At 42.1% G+C, this 13,238-nt stretch overlaps 1 protein-coding gene across 2 annotated transcripts in view; it reads left to right on the forward strand.

Annotated features, from left to right (window-relative positions):
- Positions 1–13,238, forward strand: part of F2R (coagulation factor II thrombin receptor) — a 35,142-nt gene that overhangs the window by 1,041 nt on the left and 20,863 nt on the right. The window lies entirely within an intron of this gene.

Raw genomic sequence — 13,238 nt, forward strand, 5'->3', positions numbered from 1 at the left:
GAAAGTCAAAATAAAGGCACCCCCAAGTCTTACAGAAAGAAAAAAAAAGTTTAGATTAGAAGAACGTTCCCACTGCTCTCTTGCTTTTGAGAAGTTATTACAAATAAAGTTCAGCGTTTGTAAAGTTCCGCAATAACTGTGGGTGTTTAGGTGTTATCTGCGGCTGGCTTGAGATAGGGGCAAGGGCGCCCTCTCCTGATCTCTAGGGGAAGCAGCAGTCCTCCTGGGGTCCTAGGTTCAGCCCCCTTGGAACATTTTCTTCTGATGACATCATTTGTTATTAAAGTTCTGTCTTTCCTCTCCAACCCAGACGTGAGAGAGGCAGGTCCTTTGTTTTCAGGGGGGTGGGGGCGTTGGGAGTAAAGTTATCATTTGTTTTCTTGTCAGGTTTTACATAATGTCAACCTGAACATAGGTTTAAAACGTTGTCAATGGAATAGCATTTTGTGATGGTTCTCTTGGTCTTTTCTCCACCCGAGTTAATTCCATAGTTACATACATTTTTGTAATGGATCCTAGACTTAAAATCTTGCTTTACAGTGGCAGATTTTAAAAGTGTCATTAAATAATTCTGTGAAGCTGGTAGCAGAGAAACTCTGAAGGCATTTGTTTGGGAAAATATATATTAGCACAGAGCATGGAAACAAATCAAAGGAAAAAAATCGAATATGTTTGTAATATACATTAAAGGGGATTTTTGAATCATGTTTGAAATTTTCAGAGTTCATAATAGTTTGTAAAGCAGTGGATAAAAATAGACTATTCAGATTCAGCTATAATTCTGTTTTGCAATGTCAATAATTATATCATTTATAGTTATTTTTATTTTTATCATGGTATGAATTACAGTTTGCATTTCTCACTTCTGATGAATAAATCAACACACTTTTTTTAAATAATTTTAGTTGGTATTAACTTGCATCATATGTCCGGTGCAAGTACATTGTCAGCAGTGAGTGAGTAACACCCACGTGTGTTTTCAGAAGTGGTAGGTCACAGAGTAAGGAGATAATCTAGTAAGATAGCAAATGATGGCAGAGGAAGATCAAAGTGGTCCATCCAGTCTGCCCCGCATGGTGTTTTAGGGTTAGAACTGTGGCTCAGTGCAGACTACCTCCATGCCTTCTATTTAGGAATGCAACTGTTGCTTTGTGCAGGCAACCCCATGTAGAAAAGTTACCATAGATTGCCCCCGGTGCTTCATTTCCATCGTTTTGCCTCTTGGGATCCTCTGTGTTTATCCCACACTCTCTTGAATTCCCTTTACTGTTTTTGCCTTCACCACCTCCTCTGGGGATGGGGAGGGGGCATTCCAGTCACCCATCACCCTTTCCATGAAAAATTGTTTCCTGACATTCCTGAATCTACCCCCTGTTCTATGGCTTCATTTTCATTGGGAAAAACTTGTGCATTTTTTATACATTTCAGGTATTTAAAGGTCTGTATCATTTAACCCCTGTATCTCCTTTCTTCTAGTCTAGGATATACATATTTAAGTCCTCAACTCTCAAGTTGTTTGTTTTTCAGTACACACCATTTGAATTGCCTTTCTCTGGACCGCTGCCATCCTGTCTCTATCCTTTTTGTGATAAGGTCTCCAGAACTGAACACAGCACACCAGGGACCTGTAACAGGGGCATTACCACTTCCGTTTTCCTACTGGTTAATGACTCTGCTGTGCAGCCCAGCATCACTCTGGCCTCTGTCACTGCCTTGTCACATTGCTTTGCCTCCTTCACATCGTCAGGCACTATCGCCCCAAGATCCAGGGCTTAATTTATAGGGGAAATAACTTGGAACACAGTTCCACCACTTTTCAGACATAAGAGGCAGAGCAGCAGCAGTGTTCTGCCCCAGCCTCACCCCTCTAGGCAGTCTGCAGGGAAGAAGGGGGGAGAGCCTGGAGCAGACGCAGCAGAGAGCAGCCGCTCTGCCCCTGTTGTTCTGCACCCCCTCCGCACCGGTTCAGCAGAAAACAAGAGGGGAAAATGTGATCCTGAATCATACGCTTGCAACACACAAACAGGGGATGAATCAGTGCAAGTTTGAAACTTGTGAGCAGTAATGCCAATCGTCAAGGCTTCAACACTGGATACTCTGCCACTGCTCAAGTTTCAAACGTGCTGATTCCGCTCCTTTTATTATCTAGGGCTTAATTTCTGCCGGAACAACCCAGAGCAGTGTTCTGCAATCATTTTTCTCAGACCCGAGGAACCAGAGCAGAGCCAGTGGTGTAAATCATAGCTGGAGGTTGACCACACAAGTGGGGGTATGGGGAGGAGGAAGTGTTTGAGAGGGGGTTCCTAGCCCAACTCCCTTGCACAGGTCACTCCTGGCCATCACCATGCCTTTTGACTCCCTCCCCCAGCACCACCATACCACTTCCTTTTTTTGTCCATAAATTAAGCCTTGCCGAGGTCTCTCTCCTAGTCATGCACCTCCGTCTCTCACCCCCATTACATACAGCTCCCTTGGATTTCCAGTTGCACGACTCCCCACTTTATGGCTCTGAATATTAACTGTTGATCATTCACTTATTCCTCAAGCTTTCTTAGATCACTTCTCATTCTCTCTACTCCTTCAGTGCTTAGTCTCATCCACAACAGGACAAACTTTTGATTACTCTGCAATATCGCTCACAAAGGCATTGAACAGAGCCAATTCCTGAGGCGCTCTATTAATCGCCATAAGAACATAAGAAATTGCCATGCTGGGTCAGACCAAGGGTCCATCAAGCCCAGCAACCTGTTTCCAACAGAGGCCAAAACCAGGCCACAAGAACCTGGCAATTACCCAAACACTAAGAAGATCCCATGCTACTGATGCAATTAATAGCAGTGGCTATTCCCTAAGTATAATTGATTAATAGCCATTAATGGACTTCTCCTCCAAGAACGTATCCAAACCTGTTTTGAACCCAGCTACACTAACTGCACTAACCACATCCTCTGGCAACAAATTCCAGAGCTTTATTGTGCAGTGAGTGAAAAAGAATTTTCTCCGATTAGTCTTAAATGTGCTACTTGCTAACTTCATGGAATGCCCCCTAGTCCTTCTATTATTCGAAAGTGTAAATAACCGAGTCACATCTACTCATTCAAGACCTCTCATGAACTTAAAGACCTCTATCATATGCCCCCTCAGCCGTCTCTTCTCCAAGCTGAAAAGTCCTAACCTCTTCAGCCTTTCCTTATAGGGGAGCTGTTCCATTCCCTTTATCATTTTGGTTGCCTTTCTCTGTACCTTCTCCATTGCAACTATATCTTTTTTGACTGACTGACTGAATTCCGTTTACCACTACTCTCCTAGGCCAATGCAATAATCTGGGCGCTAAGAACACGGATGCTGGTTTTTAGCGCACATTTTTAACATCTAAATTGTTGGGTTTTTTTTAACTCCCGATGCAGTAAACTAATGCTATCCTAATGCATCGGTAGTTTAAAAAAGTGCTAAAACTTAAAAAATATGTATTCGATATAGTCCAAATGCACTTTTTAACTCAGGAAGGGGGAGGGGGGCTGTCTATGACAGGCTATCCCGTAAGTGGCGGCAACTGCTGCCACCGCCATTAGCCAGATAAATACTGATTTATCCATCTATCTGGCAATGGGAAGCAGCTGCCAGATAGCCAGACAAGTCAGTACCTATCTGGCTATCTGTTGCAGGTCATTGCTACTTAGCCAGATAAGTACTTTATCCGGCTAAGTATCAGTGACCCAGGCCAGATAGATAAATCAGTATCTATGTGGCTGAATAACAGCGGCTGCTGCCAATTACCCAGATAAATCATAAGAACATAAGAAAATGCCATATTGGGTCAGACCAAGGGTCCATCAAGCCCAGCATCCTGTTTCCAACAGTGGCCAATCCAAGCCATAAGAACCTGGCAAGTACCCAAAAACTAAGTCTATTCCATGTTACCATTGCTAATGGCAGTGGCTATTCTCTAAGTGAACTTAATAGCAGGTAATGGACTTCTCCTCCAAGAACTTATCCAATCCTTTTTTAAACACAGCTATATTAACTACACTAACCACATGCTCTGGCAACAAATTCCAGAGTTTAATTGTGCGTTGAGTAAAAAAGAACTTTCTCCGATTAGTTTTAAATGTGCCCCATGCTACCTTCATGGAGTGCCCCCTAGTCTTTCTATTATCCGAAAGAGTAAATAACCGATTCACATCTACCCGTTCTAGACCTCTCATGATTTTAAACATCTCTATCATATCCCCCCTCAGCCGTCTCTTCTCCAAGCTGAAAAGTCCTAACCTCTTTAGTCTTTCCTCATAGGGGAGCTGTTCCATTCCCCTTATCATTTTGGTAGCCCTTCTCTGTACCTTCTCCATCACAATTATATCTTTTTTGAGATGTGGCGACCAGAATTGTACACAGTATTCAAGGTGCGGTCTCACCATGGTGCGATACAGAGGCATTATGACATTTTCCGTTTTATTCACTATTCCCTTTCTAATAATTCTCAACAGTGTGTTTGCTTTTTTGACTGCCGCAGCACACTGAACAGACTATTTCAATGTGTTATCCACTATGACGCCTAGATCTCTTTCTTGGGTTGTAGCACCTAATATGGAAACCAACATTGTGTAATTATAGCATGGGTTATTTTTCCCTATATGCATCACCTTGCACTTATCCACATTAAATTTCATCTGCCATTTGGATGCCCAATTTTCTAGTCTCACAAGGTCTTCCTTCAATTTATCACAATCTGCTTGTGATTTAACTACTCTGAACAATTTTGTATCATCTGCAAATTTGATTATCTCATTCGTCGTATTTCTTTCCAGATCATTTATAAATATATTGAAAAGTAAGGGTCCCAATACAGATCCCTGAGGCACTCCACTGTCCACTCCCTTCCACTGAGAAAATTGTCCATTTAATCCTACTCTCTGTTTCCTGTCTTTTAGCCAGTTTGCAATCCACGAAATAACATCGCCACCTATCCCATGACTTTTTACTTTTCCTAGAAGCCTCTCATGAGGAACTTTGTCAAACGCCTTCTGAAAATCCAAGTATACTACATCTACCGGTTCACCTTTATCCACATGTTTATTAACTCCTTCAAAAAAGTGAAGCAGATTTGTGAAGCAAGACTTGCCTTGGGTAAAGCCATGCTGACTTTGTTCCATTAAACCATGTCTTTCTATATGTTATGTGATTTTGATGTTTAGAACACTTTCCACTATTTTTCCTGGCACTGACGTCAGGCTAACCGGTCTGTAGTTTCCCGGATCGCCCCTGGAGCCCTTTTTAAATATTGGGGTTACATTTGCTATCCTCCAGTCTTCAGGTACAATGGATGATTTTAATGATAGGTTACAAATTTTTACTAATAGGTCTGAAATTTCATTTTTTAGTTCCTTCAGAACTCTGGAGTGTATACCATCCAGTCCAGGTGATTTACTACTCTTCAGTTTGTCAATCAGGCCTACCACATCTTCTAGGTTCACCATGATTTGATTCAGTCCATCTGAATCATTACCCATGAAACCTTCTCCATTACGGGTACCTCCCCAACATCCTCTTCAGTAAACACCGAAGCAAAGAAATCATTTAATCTTTCCGCGATGGCCTTATCTTCTCTAAGTGCCCCTTTAACTCCTCGATCATCTAACGGTCCAACTGACTCCCTCACAGGCTTTCTGCTTCGGATATATTTAAAAAAGTTTTTACTGTGAGTTTTTGCCTCTACAGCCAACTTCTTTTCATATTCTCTCTTAGCCTGCCTTATCATTGTCTTACATTTAACTTGCCAATGTTTATGCTTTATCCTATTTTCTTCTGTTGGTTCCTTCTTCCAATTTTTGAATGAAGATCTTTTGGCTAAAATAGCCAATAATTATCTGGTTAAGTGGCTGCAGCTACTGGCACTTACCCAGTTCCTGACCTTTTTTTTTTTTTTTTAACTTTTTTATTATTTTTTTTCCATAGCACTGAAATCTTAACTCCAGCCCTGACCCAGAGTTAAGTTTCTAGCACTAAAGAAGGTGTGCTGGACAGATGCAGTCTCTCTACGTTGGGGAGACCTGCTTAATGCCCTCATTTGCATGGGATTTCCATGCGAGGGCGTGAAGAAGCAGTTCTCCCATTAAGGAACACACATTTTCTGGGCACCAAACTCCTGCTGCATTGGGAGTAAGTTTTGCGCCTAGAAAATACGCACTCAAGTGCACTCTGTCAGTCAAGCAATTTCTAATGCAGTCCACCACCTTGGCGCTCACTCTCAGACTGCTCCTGAGCCTCCTCTGCAGGACAGTATCAAGAACTTTGCTGAAATCCAAGTAAACCACATGCAAGGCATGCCCTTGATTTAATTCTCAAGTCATCCAATTGCAAAACAATTGACCCGATTACAGAGAAGCAGTTAGGGAGGGATTTGAAGGCTGAGATTTGGGATCTTGATGTGTCCTTGGTCTTTGGTCTAGCCTGGCATTCTTTAAATAATCTTGTTTGCTCATTTACTGCTGCTGTGAGACATTCCTTCTCTGTGTTTTATGGACCTCTGGTTAGAAACTCACATCAGCTTCGGTGGTGTTTACCCAGGATGTGCCTACCACCATGCAGTTTAATGCAACAGGAAATCCTATTTGTCAGTGAATGAAGCCGTGCTACTCTCTGAAAATATATACTGATGAGGTACTGTATGTAAAGGCGACGGGGCATGTTTTGGCTGTGCTGTAACCAAGGAACAAAAGGTGCTTCTGGTAAACTGCGTGAACTTGAAAAATCATGGAAGTAGCATGATTCCAAAATGTTCTGTAATAAGGGGCTCTGGTTTAAGCAGGAAGAGCGACGGGAGAGGTGCTTCTGTTTGACGTCCTTATTTCATCGCATCTGGAATCTCTTCCCAAATCCCAGCGTGTGTGGGTATGCAGCCAGAAATTCTTCCACTTTCACGTTCCTATAACAGTGCAGGGATATGCAGCTGTCTGAAAGTAGGAATTTGGATTTTATTACTAGCATTCAAAGTTTTAACAGAGGACCCTACAATATAATTTGGAGCAGTTCCTGCTACATTGTGATAGTTTTCTAGAATTTTGTTTTATTTATTATAAAAATTGGAAAGCTATTAATACATTTCATAAATAAATGAATACATTTAGACATGAGGATATGAGTTACAACACCAAAGCAGATCAGGATATATATATATATTTTTTAACTTTATTAAATTTCCACAAATTTATGAAGCAAATACCTTTGTACAGAAACACAGTGAGATCAGATAAGGGCAGATAATCAGGGCGTCATTTGTCAACTAAAACCTTTGTAAACAATATAACGGCAGTGCAAGAGCCAGTTCCTGGAATAAGAAATATTATCTTCATCTATGGTTAAATGAAATACAACCAGTTTAGGCAGAAACACACAAGACGTCTGCTACAGTGTTTCTTGATTCCTGCCGTTTGATTTGCTCCAGCCTGAGATAAGAACATAAGATATGCAATACAGGTTCAGACCAAGAGTCCATCAAGCTCAGTATCCTGTTTCTAACAGTGGCCAATCCAAGTCACCAGTACGAGGCTAGTAACAAAACATTAAAAAGATCCCAAGCTACTAATGCTGGTAACAAACAGTGGCTATTCCTTATTGATTAATAGCAGGTAATGGACTTCTTCAGTAAATTATCCAAACCTTTTTTAAACCCAGCTACACTAACTGCCTTAACCACATTCCAGAGTTTAACTCTGTGCTAAGTGAAACAGAATTTTCTCTGATTTGTTTTAAATGGGTTAGTTGCTAACTTCATGGAGTGCCCCCTAGTCCTTCTATTATCCAAAAGAGTAAATAACTGATTCACATTTACTTGTTCAAGTCTTTTCCTGATTTTGTAGAGCTCTGTCATATCCCCCCTCAGCCGTCTCTTCTCCAGGTTGAACAACCCAAACCTCTTTCATCTTTCCTCATAGGGGAGCCATTCCATACCCTTTATCTTCCAATCTCACAAAGTCATCCTGTAACTTATCACAATCCGCTTGTGATTTAACGATTATGAATAATTTTGTGTCATCTGCAAATTTGATCACCTCACTTGTCATACTCCTTTCCATATCATTTAATCCTACTCTCTGCTTATGTCTTTTAACCATTTTGCAATCCACAAAAGGACATTTCCTCCTATCCCAACTTTTTAGTTTTTTTAGAAGCCTCTCACGAGGGACTTTATCAAATGCCTTCTTTTAATCCAAATACTCCACATTTACTGGTTCACCTTTGTCCACATGTTTATTCACCCCTGCAAAAAACTGTAGCCGATTTCTGAGGCAAGACTTCCCTTGGGTAAATCCATGGGGGCTTTGTCCCATTAAATCATGCCTAGCTAAATATTCTGTGATTTTATTCTTTATACCAGTTTCCACAATTTTTTTCTGGCACTTAAGTCAGACTCTTACTGAACTATAGTTTCCCGGATCACCTCTGGAGCTCTTTTTAAATATCGGGGTTAAATTGGCCATCTTTGTCATCTGGTACAATGGATTATTTTAATGATAGGTTACTAATTACTTGTAACAGGTCTGAAACATCATTTTTTAGTTCTTTCAGAACCCTGGAGGGTATACCATCCAGTCCAGGTGATTTACTACTCTTCAGTTTGTCAGTGTGACCTACCACATCTTCCAGGTTCACTGCGATTCAGTATTACCAGTATTATCTTTTGGCAGCTTCCCCACTCTGCAACTGCTTGTGTCCCTTGGATCCATAATTTATATTTTTGGCTTGCCCTATGCTGTAGCTCTCTCGGCCCTTCTGCATCAGTGGAGCTGCAGTCATGTACTCAGACATGAAATCACATGCAAGTATAACCCTTTTCTTGGAGGTGGTATATTCTTCATGGGCACACACAAAAATTTGTCTCGGGGGGGCTAGCTTCATTGGTTTCTCTTTTCCCCTCCTTTATCCCCCCAAGGTGTGTTGGTACTTTCTGTGGAGGGAAGCTGATTCTTATGGCCTAGACAGGTGCTTTTCTCAAACCTTGTGTGCGATTCCCTCTGTGATCTGTGATGCTGTATTATTGTTGTAGGGACAAGTTCACTGGACACAGAGTTGGGTGTTCAAATAATAATTTACTGATTCTTTAGAAAAAGTTAAATCAAGTTAAATAAATAAGATTGAAACTGGCTGTCTTCTTGACTCAGGTTCCTCTGGTGATTCCTATCATTCCAGACTTGAGTATGTAAGAGGTCCAGACTTTTGGGAAAACCCTACTCTGTGTGTGTCCTCTTAATACATAAAACAATCCTACTTATATCCCAGGTTGTTCTTTCAATCACCCAACCTGTGCCTGTGTCCCGAGGGTCTTCAGATTTCTTCACTTTCTTCCTTATAGTTCAGAACTGGGCTTTTCCCAGCACAGCCTCAAGAAAGGAGGTGTGGACAAAAACCTCCTGCTCAAAAAAACCTCCTGGAATGGACAAAATGTCTTCTGGATGGAAAACACTGTCACCAACAGATCTGTCTCTCTTTTCTAGATAGGGTTCTGCCAGTCTTCAATATCCTGGCCTGCCAGTTCCAAAAGGACCAGGCTTCCACTCCAGTGCACTTCTCTAAAAATAGGGGAAACATCTATTAACACAGCTGTTTACTCTACACAGATGTAGATTCAGCCTGGCAGAATGCACAGAAAGGAACTAACCTCCTAAAAAAAAAAATGTATTCGGTGAGGAGGTGGGCCTCCCTATAAAGGGAAAGGCCAGGAGCTCCTCACGCCTCAAAAGCTGAACTCAAAAGTGGCACCTGTCATTCTCTCAGCACCTACCTACTGTATATGCAAAAGGACCACCCGCTCGGACAGTCTCTGGGGGAGGTGCTGACAGTGGGTTTCCTTTCTGACTGACTCTAGGGACCTCTAGTGGCTGACCCAGGGGGGTTGCCACACAAGCAATACTGTTTTGGTTCCGATGCTGAAAAGAAATCTTTCCAAGCGTGACCCTTGGGGGTTGAATGGGCTGCTGTTCTGTCCATGCTGAGAGCAAGAACTTGACAGGTCTTTTTTTTTTCTTTCATGCATCTCTTGGGTTAATGTCTCCAAATTGGTTTCATTTTGTGCGCACCTTGTTGAGAGTGGACCTCACTCATAAGCCCCCAGTGTGTGTGAGATGAATACTATCTCAGTTTCTCATATTCACTACGAGTGTTCTTCTTGCATTGTGCCAAAGACAGCTTCCTTGTGGAGCTCATGAGGGTCAACTTATTGAGGGTCCCTTAGAAATTCCTTTTTTTTTTTTAATCAGGCTGGTGGAGTTTAGGACAGTTGTGACTATTTCCATACATATCTGCTATGTTTTCCAGGCATTTGATTATATCTCTTGCTACTTGATGATCATTTCTTTCTCCACACATGGTGCAGGAGAATAATCGCTTGGTACTGACATTTCTATTCGCTTTTCTATTCTCTTTTATCTGTTTCTCTTTTATCATTACATCTGGGTTTCTCTTGAACTTCTGTGTGTTGGTATTGGAGTGTTCCATCTGATCACAACTTCTTCATTCTCTGCAATTTTGTCGAAGCCATGATCCCTGTACTTTTCCGGTACCATGATGCTATGCGGTCTGCACGGTTTCAAGTGTGAGCCAGGTTACCTTATTGTGCTTTTTATGCATAGAGTGCTTTTGACATTTGCAGGGTAATTTTCCAAACCCTTTCCATGAGTCATACTAAGCTTTACCTGTAGAAATGGGCTTTTTGAAAATTTTCCAGCCTATAGGCAGGTAAAAGCACATGCATGGTGCTACTATGCCCGTAAACTTACCCATAATAGGGGGAGGTGTTCTTGAAGGCAGGGTTGGGGCGTTCGGAACTAGGCACATCCTTGTGAATTTTCAAAAGCATGCCTATATTTTTAATTAGAAAATTTATGTATAGCAGGTGTAAGTGGGTGTGGGTACTTTTTCTTAGGTAATTTTTAAAGTACAAGAGTATGTGCAGTTTCACCTTGAAAATTAGGTGTAGATTTTCAAAACTTACGTACATGCATTCACATATGCACGCTACCTGGTGTGCACACATGGATGCGCGATTTTATAACATGAGTGTGCTGGCGCACGCATGTTATAAAATGCCAGGTCAGTGCGCGCAAGGGGGGGTCCACATTTGCAATTATGTTGACGACGCATCGGGGCCTTCCCCAGTTCCATTCAGTCCGCTCCAATTAAGGAGCGGACTGGGAGGGAACTTCTCAACCCCCTAGCCTAACCTCCCTTCCCCTTCCCCTATCCTGCCCTCGCCCTATCCCTATCCTAACTAGCTCGAATTTATATATTTCACCTTTTGCTCCTGCCTTGGAGCAGGAGCAAGTTGCGCGCGGCAGCACAGCGGCAAATGGCCTCTGTGCCGGGTGCCTCTAGCCCCGCCCCCCCTCCGGACTGCCCCTTTTTCAAGCCCCAGGACTTACACGCGTCCTGGGGTTTACACGCATGGCCGGCCTGTTTGAAAATTGGCCCGACGCGCGTAAACCCTGGGATTTACGCGCGCCGGGGTTTGAAAATCTACCCCTTAGTGCACAGTCTACAGGTGAACAATACCTGCGGCCTCTGAAGATTATGCAGTCGGTCTGAGAGTTACCCCTTGGTGTATGCATCTCTCTGCCAAGAGGTGTTGGTGTTTTTAAGTTTTAATGATATGCATTTGTTTGAAACAAAACAGCAAATGTCAACATTTGCTGTTTTGTTTCATTTTAGAAAAAAAAGAAAAACAAATGGATTGTCATTTGATTTTCATTTTAATTTGGGGCCCCCCCATCGCCTAGCCGAAAAGAATTCTGCCATTTTCAAAATACCAAGCATCTGATTTTTAAAAGACCCCCCCCCCTCTCCATGAGCTTCTACACCCTGCAGATCCCCCCCCCCCCCCCCCAGACTCCCTGCAATTAATCCATGATGCCTGGGGTCCAGAGTGGGCAGGAACGATCCCCTCATCGCTTTCGTATTTCAGAGTGGTGCTGGATGATGTAAGGTGGCGCCATTTTGAAATATGGAACCATTAGGGATAGGAGTGACTGGTGTTCTCTTTGGACCCCCAGACATTGTGAATAAACTGGGGAGGGGGCTCTGGTGGGTTCTCAGGCAGTTCAGAGAGGGGTAGGAGAGAACCTGAGGAGGGCCTTTTACAAAGCAGACTTTGTATTTTTAAAATAGCGGCACATTTTGTGGGCTGAGGCGGGGCTCCAAAGTGAAGCAAACCAGAGCAGGAACCCTCCCCCTAATGAAACAAATATTAAAAAAAAGAAACAGGCCTACCATTAAAGAGCATAAAACGTCCTCCCTGCAATACCCTGCATCACAGACTAAAACAACGATGGTGGTGAACTTTACTGTTCACACAGAGCTGGAACTACGGGCACCCCACTTCACAAGTGAATAAAAAATGCAATCAAATGAATATAAATTCGGACTTTGTTTCAGAATTTACCAAATGAACAGGGTATGGGTGTTGGTGGTCTATCATGGTCCCTGGACTTCCAGAGGTAGTGTTGAAGGGTTTATGGAACCTACCGTAGTAAATACATTATTGACTGTGGTAATCCATCCCATTTTAAAAAATGCAGAATTTGTTTCCTAGAACATAAGAAATGTCATTCTGGGTCAGACCAAGGGTCCATCAAGCCCAGTGTCCTGTTTCCAACAGTGGCCAATCCAAGTCACATGTACCTGACAAGTACTCAAACATTAGGTAGATCACAAGCTACTATTGCTTATTAATTACCGTCATAGCAGTTTATGGATTTATCCTCTAGAAACTTATCCAAACCTTTTTTAAACCCAGTTACACTAACTGCTGTAACCACATCCTCAGGCAATGAATTCCAGAGTTTAACTATGTGCCGAGTGAAAAAGAATTTTCTTCGATTTGTTTTAAATGAGCTACTTGCTAACTTGTGGTAACTATAGCCCAGTGGCAAATTTGCCTTTTGTCTCTAAAGTTATAAAGTTGTGTTGAAACAGATTATGAATTTTTTGGAGGAAAATAGGAAATTGGATATTTCCCAGGCTGGATTCAGATGTGGCTATAGTATTCAGACCATCATAGTTGACATGGTGGAAACAGTATTACAGAATCTTGATAGAGGGTTTCTATCTTTGATAGTATCTTTGGGCTTATCTAGTGCCTTGGATTTGGATAGAACATCCAAGGCTACTGTTTCATTGCTCTGAAGTAGGGTTGAAGGGTATGGTTTCACAGTGGCTAGTCTCATACTTAGAGGAAAGAATGCAAATGA

Source organism: Rhinatrema bivittatum, chromosome 1 (assembly GCF_901001135.1).
Source record: "Rhinatrema bivittatum chromosome 1, aRhiBiv1.1, whole genome shotgun sequence".
Taxonomy (NCBI): Eukaryota; Metazoa; Chordata; class Amphibia; order Gymnophiona; family Rhinatrematidae; genus Rhinatrema; species Rhinatrema bivittatum.